The following is a 10,799-nucleotide window of genomic DNA, read 5'->3' as shown; positions in this document are numbered from 1 at the left end:
TGAAGCTTGAAAGGAATTTGGAAGTTTTTGGACTCCAAAGTCGGTACTTTGTTAGTTGTATCTGAATTTGTCAAGAAGTCAAGCCCTTCGAGGAAGCTGTAAATCATTTAGAGTATCTCAATAATCATTAAACCTTGTCCAAAAACTATTTTTCCCAAATTTTTAGAAAATTAAATCTGAAGCCTTTTGTAGTCCCAAAATGGCCTCCAAAATGTTTAGTTTTTTTTAACAGATACAAAAAGAAATCAATTGTGAGGACTTGCAGGATAAATGCGAAGACAAACTTACAGATTATAATGATGGACCGAATCAGAGAAATGAAAGGAATGTTGACCAAAGAAGAACAAAATTGTAGGTATTCCAATCCACCTTCAATCCATGGCATGATTTGAAAACCCTAAGAAAAAAAAATGGAACAACAATGTCCAATATAGCCACAAAAATTAGCATTGAAACAACTAGAAGAGATCCCAACATTAGCAAAGCAAACCATCATCTCTACCCTTACCATATTTTGGCTCATCCACAATTATCATACATAGTAGATTCCCAAGTCTTGAACATCCCTCTCACATTTTTGTAGAAGTTTCTCATAACAATGAAATAGGGCACAAAATTGACCTTTTTACATTTTAACATATGAAGCCCATGTTGGTCAAAATTTTCACCAACACGGGCATGGATTTTTTTTTTAAAAAGCTATTTCTCCTTGCAAATTTTGACGAATCTAAAATATTTTAATAGATGGTCAAAAATTTTGGTCTAAAAATTTTGGTCCTTATCAAGATTTAATTATGTAGTTTTGAATAGGAGTGGTTAAGAATACCCATCTCTCACAAGCTTGAATAATCCACTTAGCACTCACTGCATCTAGGTGATGCTGACAGAAATGAAACATTATAACTTTTTGAGAGCTCAACTATGACAGTGCTACTCTAATTCAAGTGTAATTAACAAGCCAACTTAGCTTTCTACCTCATTTGCAAAACCTTCATAAAGTGTTGTGTCCTATGAAACATTGATTATAGAGTTTCTCAGATCTTTCATTAACAAGAAGGTGGGTTTTCAAGCTTGCAAGTTTTAGATCCCTCAAATATCTAGTAATAGCTCAGAAAGAAAATGGAACTTTTGTTGACCATGTATTTATGGTGCAGGTTAGTGGCTCAAAGTTCTATTACCTAAAAAATGAGGCTATTTTATTAGAGATGGGACTCATTAACTAGGCTCTGTCAGAACTCACAAGAAGAGGATATGTCCCTTTCAGTACCCTTGATATTGTTTGGGTATCTATTCTTGAAAAGTGTGGCTTTCAACCCCAGGTAGAGAATATCTAGGTGTTAAGTCCTTTTATGATACAAAATTTGATTGACAGAACAATTTCTATCATTAATAATTTATTGTCTTAGTTGTCCTTTTTATATGTTCCAAGGTTCAAGTCATAAATCATTGGAATTACAAGAAGATCAAAGGTTTAAAGATAAGATGGTGCATTTGAAAATTTGAACCACCATGATACAGATATACTAATTTTGTTTTGAGTGGGTATATTCTATATATGGAATAGACTAGTGTCTAGCAAGAACCTCAGAGATCCTAGTAGGGGGAATGTACATGGATCGCATTGTAGCTGACACACTCTTGCCAATAAAACATGTTTCTTTTTAACATTGCTTTTGTACAGAGGCTGGTGTTGTAGGCTATGCAACAAGGTATGATTGCATTTTTTTTATGGAAGTGTCACTCTCTTTAGTAAATGGAAGTGCACATGTTTTTTGCTATATTAATTTTTATTGCATTATATCAACATTGGAAACTATGATTGCATTAAATAAAAGCTAATCTATTCCATCCAATATACGTTTCTTGAAATATGAAAAAATTGTTCAACTATACAAAATGTCTATAACTTGTATGCACTCCATACTAATAAAAAATGTGGTTTGAGGTTCTTGAAAGGGCCAATGTTTAGATTCAGTATGTTACAAGATACTCATTAATGTTGCTTAGGATTGATAATGATATGTGGAATGGTGTGAAAAATGTTTGGTAAAATCATTATTATCTACATAATGGAGACCATTGAACATGTAAAATCAACAATTTCTTGAGTACTTTGATTTTTATAACACCACATAAAATGTATGGTCAGCGTATATTCTACTAATATCTTGCAACTATGTCAAGTTGAAAACAAATGTATGCTCAAAAGAAACTCTATTTCATATTGGAAAATAGAACATGCTTTCAAGTTAGTAAATGTCAATAAACCTCCCTGGCTGAAGGTCTGATCTCTCTTGGTAGGATAGGTTGGGGTCCCTAGTTCTTGTAAGGGACTTGATTCCCTCCTCATGAACCCTTACATGTATACTTTAATGGAGGTTGGTAGTACTTTTGGATGAGTGTCAATAATCTTTGTTTTCAAGTTAAGCTTTGGGCTCATTATTTGGAGAGTATATCCCTCTGATGTGTGTATTTCATTGGTCATTAAGGTTGTCAAAAATATTCACTCAATTTCAAGAGTGACCTTTGTTATGCTAATACATGTTGTGCTGACTAGTTTTTTTATTTTAATTTTTGGCTAAGGTATTTTATCAGATGACTATACATCTTTAAATGCAATGGTTAGGTTTTAATTAATAACTATTGGTCCTTAAAATGGTACCAATGCTGTCACAAAAAGGGCACATTTATGAAAGACCCTCCATGTATCACTTGCATTGTAAATGGAAACCTTTGGAATAAGGCATTAATTGTTATATACTAATGCAATCAGTTTGGTTTGAATTGTTATTCTTTTTTTTCTACCATGACTTATTACCTTGTAGTGGGGTAGGATTTTTTATGGTTACATCGTTGTGTGCATGTCATTGTGAGCTCATCCCTCATACATGGTTCCCCCTGTAACTTCTTTAATATGTGGACAAAGGCAATGGAAATGGATTCTTAGCCTATGAAGTGAAACTTATTGATTCCATTCACTTGCCTCTACTCCACTAGACTAAAATAGTAGTGCTTGGAGGAGAGCACCAATATGTTCCAACTCTCTTATAGTTACATGGAAGGTGCATTCATTGAGTTTGAACCCAATCCTCTCTTGCAATTATAACTAGTTAAAAGTGCAAGAGGATTTCTTCATTCATCACTTTCCCTTAACATGTTTGGATATATGAGTCATTCAATTTTAGGGAAAAAAATTATTTTTGTAATTAGAAATACCTATGTTTTATGCCTTCATTCTTATTTCTTTATATACTAAGTTGTGGCCACTATCCACAAATAGAATATTGGTGACAGATGATTGAGACTCCAAGCCATAATGATGAAAATATACCATGGCTACACACTACTTTGTTGTTTGAAATGCTTCATAACTGACAATAATAGATCTATGTTATATAGATTCCTCAGCTCCTTCCAGTGAGTGATTAGTGAACTGAGTTTTTTTTTAAATTTCTATTGCCTAAAGTATAGCTATTTTTTCTGGGTTGTTGGGCAGGGGTTTGTACCATGTCCATCAGTTGAGTAAGGTTGAAATGTTTGTGATATGTCATCCAAAGGAAAGTGAATTATTCCTTGAGGAGCTAATTAGCATTGAGGAAGATCTCTTTTCTTCACTTGGATTAAACTTCAAGTAAGTTGGAAATCTTTGGTTGTTTAATTGATTATACAGCATAATTTTTTTGTTTTTTTGTTTTACAATTTTTGATTTTTTGCAGGACTCTAGACATGCCTTTTGAAGACTTAGGTGCACCAGCATACTGCAAGTATGATGTGGAGGCATGGATGCTAGGTCTAGGTCGGTATGATGAGATATACCCTAAACTATAATTCCATTCAACAAGGACAATATTTGATTGGTAGATAGGAAAAAAAAATATGCCTCTACAAATATCCTTGTAATAATTATACAAATTTTCTTATTTTCAAATATCCAGTGCATCAAACTACACAGATTACCAAAGTCATCGACTTAATATTCAGTTTTGACCTATAAGTGCAGAATCAACTCTTTCAATGGCTGTCAAGCCATAGAAAGGGAAAACCCCATTGCCACCATTGCAGTTTGTACATACGTTAAATGCAACAACTTGTGTTGTACCTAGAATGATTATATCCATACTTGAAAATTTTCAACAGGAAGATGGGTCTATAATTGTTCTAGAAGTTTTGAAACCATTCATGGGTGGTGTTGAAGTCATATATCTGAAGTCAAAATAATAAAGAAATTTCCTAGATGTGAAGATAATTTTGTGGCAGTTTTTTGAACCATTGTTTCTAAGCAGGGCCTCAAATTTAGCTACTGAGTGTATGAAATATTTTCCACCTCATACATTTTACTAGTACTCATCTTTCTTAACCTTAGTAATCCTCAAATGGTAGGTTGACTACACATTTATTGGGATAAGTTTTAGGTAGGTGTCTTAAATGCATTTCTACATTGCTTACTTGATCCCTTGGTAACTTAAACATCCAAAAAAGTATAAAACGGTGTTCTTTGAACATTCATTTTTTTCAAATTAAATTTAGAGGGGAGATTATCCCAATACTATAGACTATAAATAAGAGAAGATGTAAATACAATATGTTGTCTACTACATCACACTTTGCAAAGGGAGGGCATTCTTCTTCACAAGATCATATTGATAATGATATAGCAGATCGCACAGACAACATGGGGATATTTAATAGTAGAAAGTTCTCATTTATTTTTTTATTTATTTTTACATGGGGGTGTCCCCGTGACCTTAGCCTAGTGATGACCAGTAGCCAGTGTGAGCTTATGGTGAGACTAGTCCCCCATGGGTGCAAAGCAGTCGCAGGCAAACCACTCTTGCCATTTGAACCCAAAGGTAGAATCAAACTCAAGACCATGAGGGTGACCCATGACTTCAAGCCTATCCATCTACTATGTGCGCTAGGAGTCGCCCCCTACAAGTTTTCATTTATTATGAAGAAAGTTAGTAGACTACTTCCATAAATATTCTTGATTCATATGGAAGGAAAAATACTTTGAGGAGGCCATCTTACTATAATAGTTGTTTGTCAGGTAAGAAATAATTATAGTTTGAGACAAAAGAATTTGAAACAAGATCAAGGGAGAGTTGGTAGTATTTTTGTTAAAGAGTCTCATGACAATGCCAAGAATCCTAATGATGTCAAAATGATGGAAGTGAAAGACAAAAAAATATCCAAAGGTGCAATCAAATAATGTCAAATCAAAACAAAAAATTGCTCCTGGAATAAGAGGCAATCCTATGAATAACACTATATTTGCAAGAATAATGCAGCTGCACATATGTTAAATTCACATTGGAATGGTTAGGATTTTATTTGTGATCTTGATAGTAATTTTTAACAATGGAGTTCAAGAGATTGGACTACTCATTCTCTATTTAGTATGCACTATTCTCAAGAACTGGTCAAGTTATTTATCAAGGAAGCTTATGAAAAGTCCATTTCTTGTTAAATGTTCAAAGAATGATTGTTGAGTGACCTTAATAGTTAATTTCTTTCATGTTTACTAATTGTAAAAAGGGTGATTATCAATACCAGCACATGTTATCAGAGGGTCCAGAAGAACAATATGATAAGAATATGTTTGAAATGAGCTAGAAATGTATTTCAAACATTGATAAAAGCAACTGACAACTGTTTGGTATTATGCTAGTGTTTAGGAATTGTATTAAAAAGTATATTTACAAACTATGTTGTAGGATGGTATGTTCACTTGATTATGCAGTTGTAATTAATATGGATGACTGAAGGAAATCATAAATCAAAAAGTATGAAAGGATCTCGGTGTCTTCCAACCGTGCATACCTTATCCAACAAACCCACATTGAAGCCTCACTTGTTTTATGTTGAATAATAATTTTTGATGGCTCACGAATGCTTAACAAGGTCAGTAAGAGTCGTGTGCCCTAAAAATTCAAAATTTCTCCTTTAAGACAAAAGACCCACTTTTCAATAACACCTAGTAAACCCTATAATAATCAATTTACAAACACCCATTAAGTTACGCTCTATTCAACTATTGTTCTAGACTGCTACTTCCAATTTGGGAAAACAATTTTGTTTGTTTGCATCTGATTCAAGAACTTATTGACTGGCTCAACTTTATGAATTATGTTTATACTCTTTGAACTATCTTGAAGCAACTTATCTAGCTTTATATACAATATTGGAAGAGTTTATGTCAGATCTTCTTTAAGCTAAATAGACTGCTTCCAAACAAGTAGTTTTTCCATTAAATGGATGATGAAAACACAGCGACTATACTATTTTACCTTTTAATAAAAGTGAAAGCAGATGCAATACTCTTGTATGCGGACAGGAAAGGGCCTCTATATGAGAAAAGAATTCCCAATGGCCTAATTCATTCTTATTTAGAAGCAAATGCATTTTAGCTTGAGGACCAGTTATCCTAATCTCATGTGTGCCATGTCGATGAGAATGAGAAACAAGTATCCAACGTAGGCTATGGTCAACCACTCGAATGCTATTCACTCTCACCAGTCGATCATAGATGGCATTGAAAGAATGGTTCCACACTGGGCCAAGTTGACATAGGGCACCTACGAGAAAATTTGTTCATGGGAAAACCCTATGAGAAATGCCAATCCAATATCTGCACTCACCAAACTTCAGAAAATCAAGCGAAAAAGACACACAATTTCATCGTGCCTTCCCAACCATATCCAAGATCAAAAAACATGGGAAAACACATTTGGTGTGCACTCACCAAAGTTTAGAAAATGAGGGCAAATATTTGGTGTTTCTAGTCTTTGCATTGACTTTGTGTAATTTGATGTTGGTCAAAATTTTGACCAAAGGGGGGGACAAAAAAAATGTTGCGACCAACGCAGGAATGAAAACAAAAAATAAAGAGGATTCATAGCATTGGTCAAAAATTTTAGTAGAAAAATGGATGTAAATGTACTAGTGCCACTACACTTTAAAAGAATATGAGATTTTAATAAGGAATACTCCAGTGCTACACTTAAAACTGGATCTTAGGTTGTCTGAAATGGTAGTTTGAAGGAAAAATAGGTCATAGATTAGGTCTATACATAAAACAAAGTAGGTTACTTTTAAAAGGAAAAGATAAAATAGAGGTGAGTTAAATAACATATATTTACATTGCATCTTGAGTAATCCAGATTCAAAAAGGACGAAGAGGAAATATGTGCCTAAATAAAAAGTAGTCCTAAAAGATCATCAAGAAGGTTGAGGATGCTACTAAGAAAAATAGTGCGAACACCCACAATTTTGCCAATTTGCACTAGAATTCTTCATCTCACGTCCACTTGATTCTGGAAAAAAACTATTAGCTACTCCCTACCAAAGATCATGTTCACCAATTACTACCAAATTAAAACAAAGTTTTGATTTTATTAATGAGGGGCCAAAGCAATGCAAGTTTTTCTTTCTAAACTAGCATTGTTTTTTGAAGTTGAATGGCCAGTTACTAATTTATAGAAACAAGATTAGCACCCTAATTAGAATCATTCTAAGGTGCCATCATGCAGATCAATGTTTTCTAGAAGGAAAAGGAAAGCATCAATGGTGCATCCAATTTGTGTTGAGCTAGTTTTGTAATTAACCTAAAAATGAAAGAATGGCACAACCTTGATTGGGAGAAATTTTGTTACCTGTTAGCTGAAAATAAAATCATTTCAGCAGGCAAGGGTGCAACGCTTGTTAAATTTTTATGTGTTTCTCAAATAGATTATGTGGATTGTCAAGAAAAAGCATCATAGATGAGGTCTGAACATGATACAAACTATGTCACTTTTTAAAGAAAATATTTAAATCACATAGATCAATATTATATGCAAAGCAATCCAGATCCAGAAAAGATGAAGACAAAATATATGTCTAATTAATTAACACAGACCTAAAAGATACTAATAGAGGATTTGAAGATGATTTTCAGAAAAATGGTGCAAATGTACATGATTTTTCTAGTGCACAAAATAAATCTTATAGTCAGGTCTGTTTGAAGTCAGAAATCAACTATCAGCTACTAATTGCAGAAGATAATGTTCACCAATTACTACCACATTGAATCACAAACTTTTCTTTTATTAATGAAAACAACACAATTTTTCCTTTCTAAATTAGTATCCTTTCCTAAATTTGGATATCTTGTAATTTTTTGTGAAGACAGAGTTAGTGCCCTTATAGGAACCAATGTGAGTTGCCAACATGTAGCCCACTTTGTCTAGAATAAAAGACAAAGCATTTATGCTACATCCAATTTGTGCTCGACTAGTGAAATGCACCTCTACCATGGATATAAAGCACAATGAGAATGAGAGAAATTTTGCTACCTATTACTTGAAAATAAAAATAGTTGAGGAGGCAAGGGTGCATGAGTTGTCAAAACTTCATGTGCTTCTCAAACAGTTTCTATGGATAATAGGCAAAGTCTTCACATACCCTCATACATTTTAATATTGAAACACAATCAATGTTTTGTTGATAGGGAATTTTTAGTAAAATGAAGTAGAGAAAAAGAAACACAGTTGCATTAGCCTTCTACCAAAAAAACACACCTAGTATACAATAATGGATAAGATCAAGACAACAATAATAATTACTCATTGCTAAAGAATGTGGTATCAAACAGCTGCAAAGACAATTGGGTTCAGGGTGTACTAACATCTCCTAGTAGCTATATATAAGTGTAATTTATTGGTGACATCATTCTTGCCCAAGATATAGAAAAATTAATTAAAAAGACACTAAAGAGTATGATATGGTTCAGGCCAAATTTTACATCAAAATGTTGCCTAATTAGGTGTCGCAAATCCTATTGCTGTTTACTTAGAGTTGTGACTTTTAGGTGTCACAAGGATGGATTGATTCCTCTTCCAATTACATGTAACCTAGTATTTGGAAAAAAATGCTTGGAGATGCAGAATTCCTCCACAGAAGAATTGCAAATTCAAGCATAAGAATAAAAAGCATGCTCCAAAAGTTATAGTAAATCAAAATATAAAAGTTGAAGAAATCCACAATCAAAGTTTTTGACATAAACATGCTTCATGCTTGACCTTCCCTCATTGCCACTCTCTTAAATTGTAAATTATTTCTAAGACAAACAAAAAGAACTAAAGCTTTGATTACATATCCAATTGTCAAAAGCATTTTCCTCATCTTCAAATATCAAAGGGCTTAGAAATTAATTCCCCTAGAGTTGAAAGTAAAACTTAATGAATTCTTCCTAGATACTTTATTGTATTCACTTCTGTACCATAAATCAATGCTATTGGTGCTGCCTCATTCTAGTTCAAGTTTTTTTTCCAGCAATAGAACCATCAGAATCTACAAAATTTTCTATGTAGCACAACAATCTGAGTTGCACTCATGCAATGATTCCAATTTCAAAATAAGCTTCAGCAGAGAAATTGGATACATAAGTTTTAAGCAGACTCTACTCTAGCTTCAGCATAAGAATTATTAAGTGGGACACTTGATAATTTTTCAGAGGGTTCAATAACATTAACTAATCAGAAACTGACTCAATCAATTTGCCAAGAGATATATGCACCATGAAGGCCTTGGATACAAGACTCATCATATCTGTTAGTATACTTCACACTTTTCTTTTGCTATGTAATTTTGATAGGTAATCAATCTATTGGTATTATGTTTCTATTTGTTCTCTGTATGTAAGCTTAAGGGCAATAACAGAAATTACCATATCTAGATAAATATTCAAATACATAAAGAGTTGTATTATAAAAACAAGTTTCTAAAAAATTCTAAACAAAAATTTGAGGATAGAAGCCACCTATTACTTCAGAATTTCCGGAGCAATCGTATCAGACTGAGTGATATGGATCACAAATTTTGACTCTTGTGCTATTTTTTTTGTAATAACCTGTTTGTTTTACAATATATGTATTGTTGTATTAACAAAAAATTTATTACCTTAAGCTTGGTTGGAGGGCAATTCGTGAATGTTGATTTGGCTTGAATTCTTAACCCATTCGAGCATCCTCAAATAATAGGCATTTATAATTTCCAGTCCTACCAACACAGTGATCAGTAGGCCTGCAATTAAGAAAAATGGATTGATCACAAAACAATAACAAAGCGCCATATACTCACTCTATCTAGGAATATATTATATTATTCAGTCATTGCAGCTTTTGTGACAACTTCATCCCTGTCTTTGTCCTAGTAGATACGCTCAAGAAATTGTAAAATATGACCTCCATAATGAATTAGTAACTCTTTTTTGGAGGAGCTTTTGAAACCTTGAAAAATGCTTGAATATGCTTCTAGAATTCCATTACGTAGCTGATTTGTATACTCAATCAGTTCATCCTCTTGATCAGCAAAATGCACAAACAACTCTGCTGCCCTCTGAAGCATAGGCATTGCATAACCTAAATATTTTTCAAAATGTTCCCCAATGGCTAGTGCTATATCTCCAAAGCATGAAAATATTGAGGTTTTTACTGAATGATGCAGCCTATCACTTTAAAAAACAATGTATATGCTACCAGAGGTAACAACATGGAATTACCTCACCTCAAAGAGCTCCCGCATGTAGCACACATGTAGACAAACCCTCCTTCGGCCAGTGGCAAAATGACAACAATTTTTTTCTATTTTTGTTATGTGAACCCGAGTTGGTCAAAATTTCAACCAAATGGGGCATAAAAATGAGTTATGTGAACCCGAGTTGGTCAAAATTTTGACCAACTCAAGCATAAAAACAAAACAAAAATTATTCATCAAGAATTTTAAGAACTATGTCAAAAATAAAGGTCAAAATTTGATCT

The 10,799-nt window shown here is 33.3% G+C and overlaps 1 pseudogene; it reads left to right on the top strand.

Annotated features, from left to right (window-relative positions):
- Positions 1 to 1,145: 1,145 nt before the first annotated feature.
- Positions 1,146 to 4,218, top strand: LOC149558896 (serine--tRNA ligase, chloroplastic/mitochondrial-like; annotated as a pseudogene).
- The last annotated feature ends 6,581 nt before the right edge of the window (positions 4,219 to 10,799 follow it).

The sequence above is a fragment of the Cupressus sempervirens genome, chromosome 5 (assembly GCF_028749045.1).
Source record: "Cupressus sempervirens isolate cs-2001-9-10 chromosome 5, ASM2874904v1, whole genome shotgun sequence".
NCBI lineage: Eukaryota > Viridiplantae > Streptophyta > Pinopsida > Cupressales > Cupressaceae > Cupressus > Cupressus sempervirens.
Note: the sequence above shows the minus strand (reverse complement) of the source record. Positions and strands in the feature narration are given on the sequence as shown.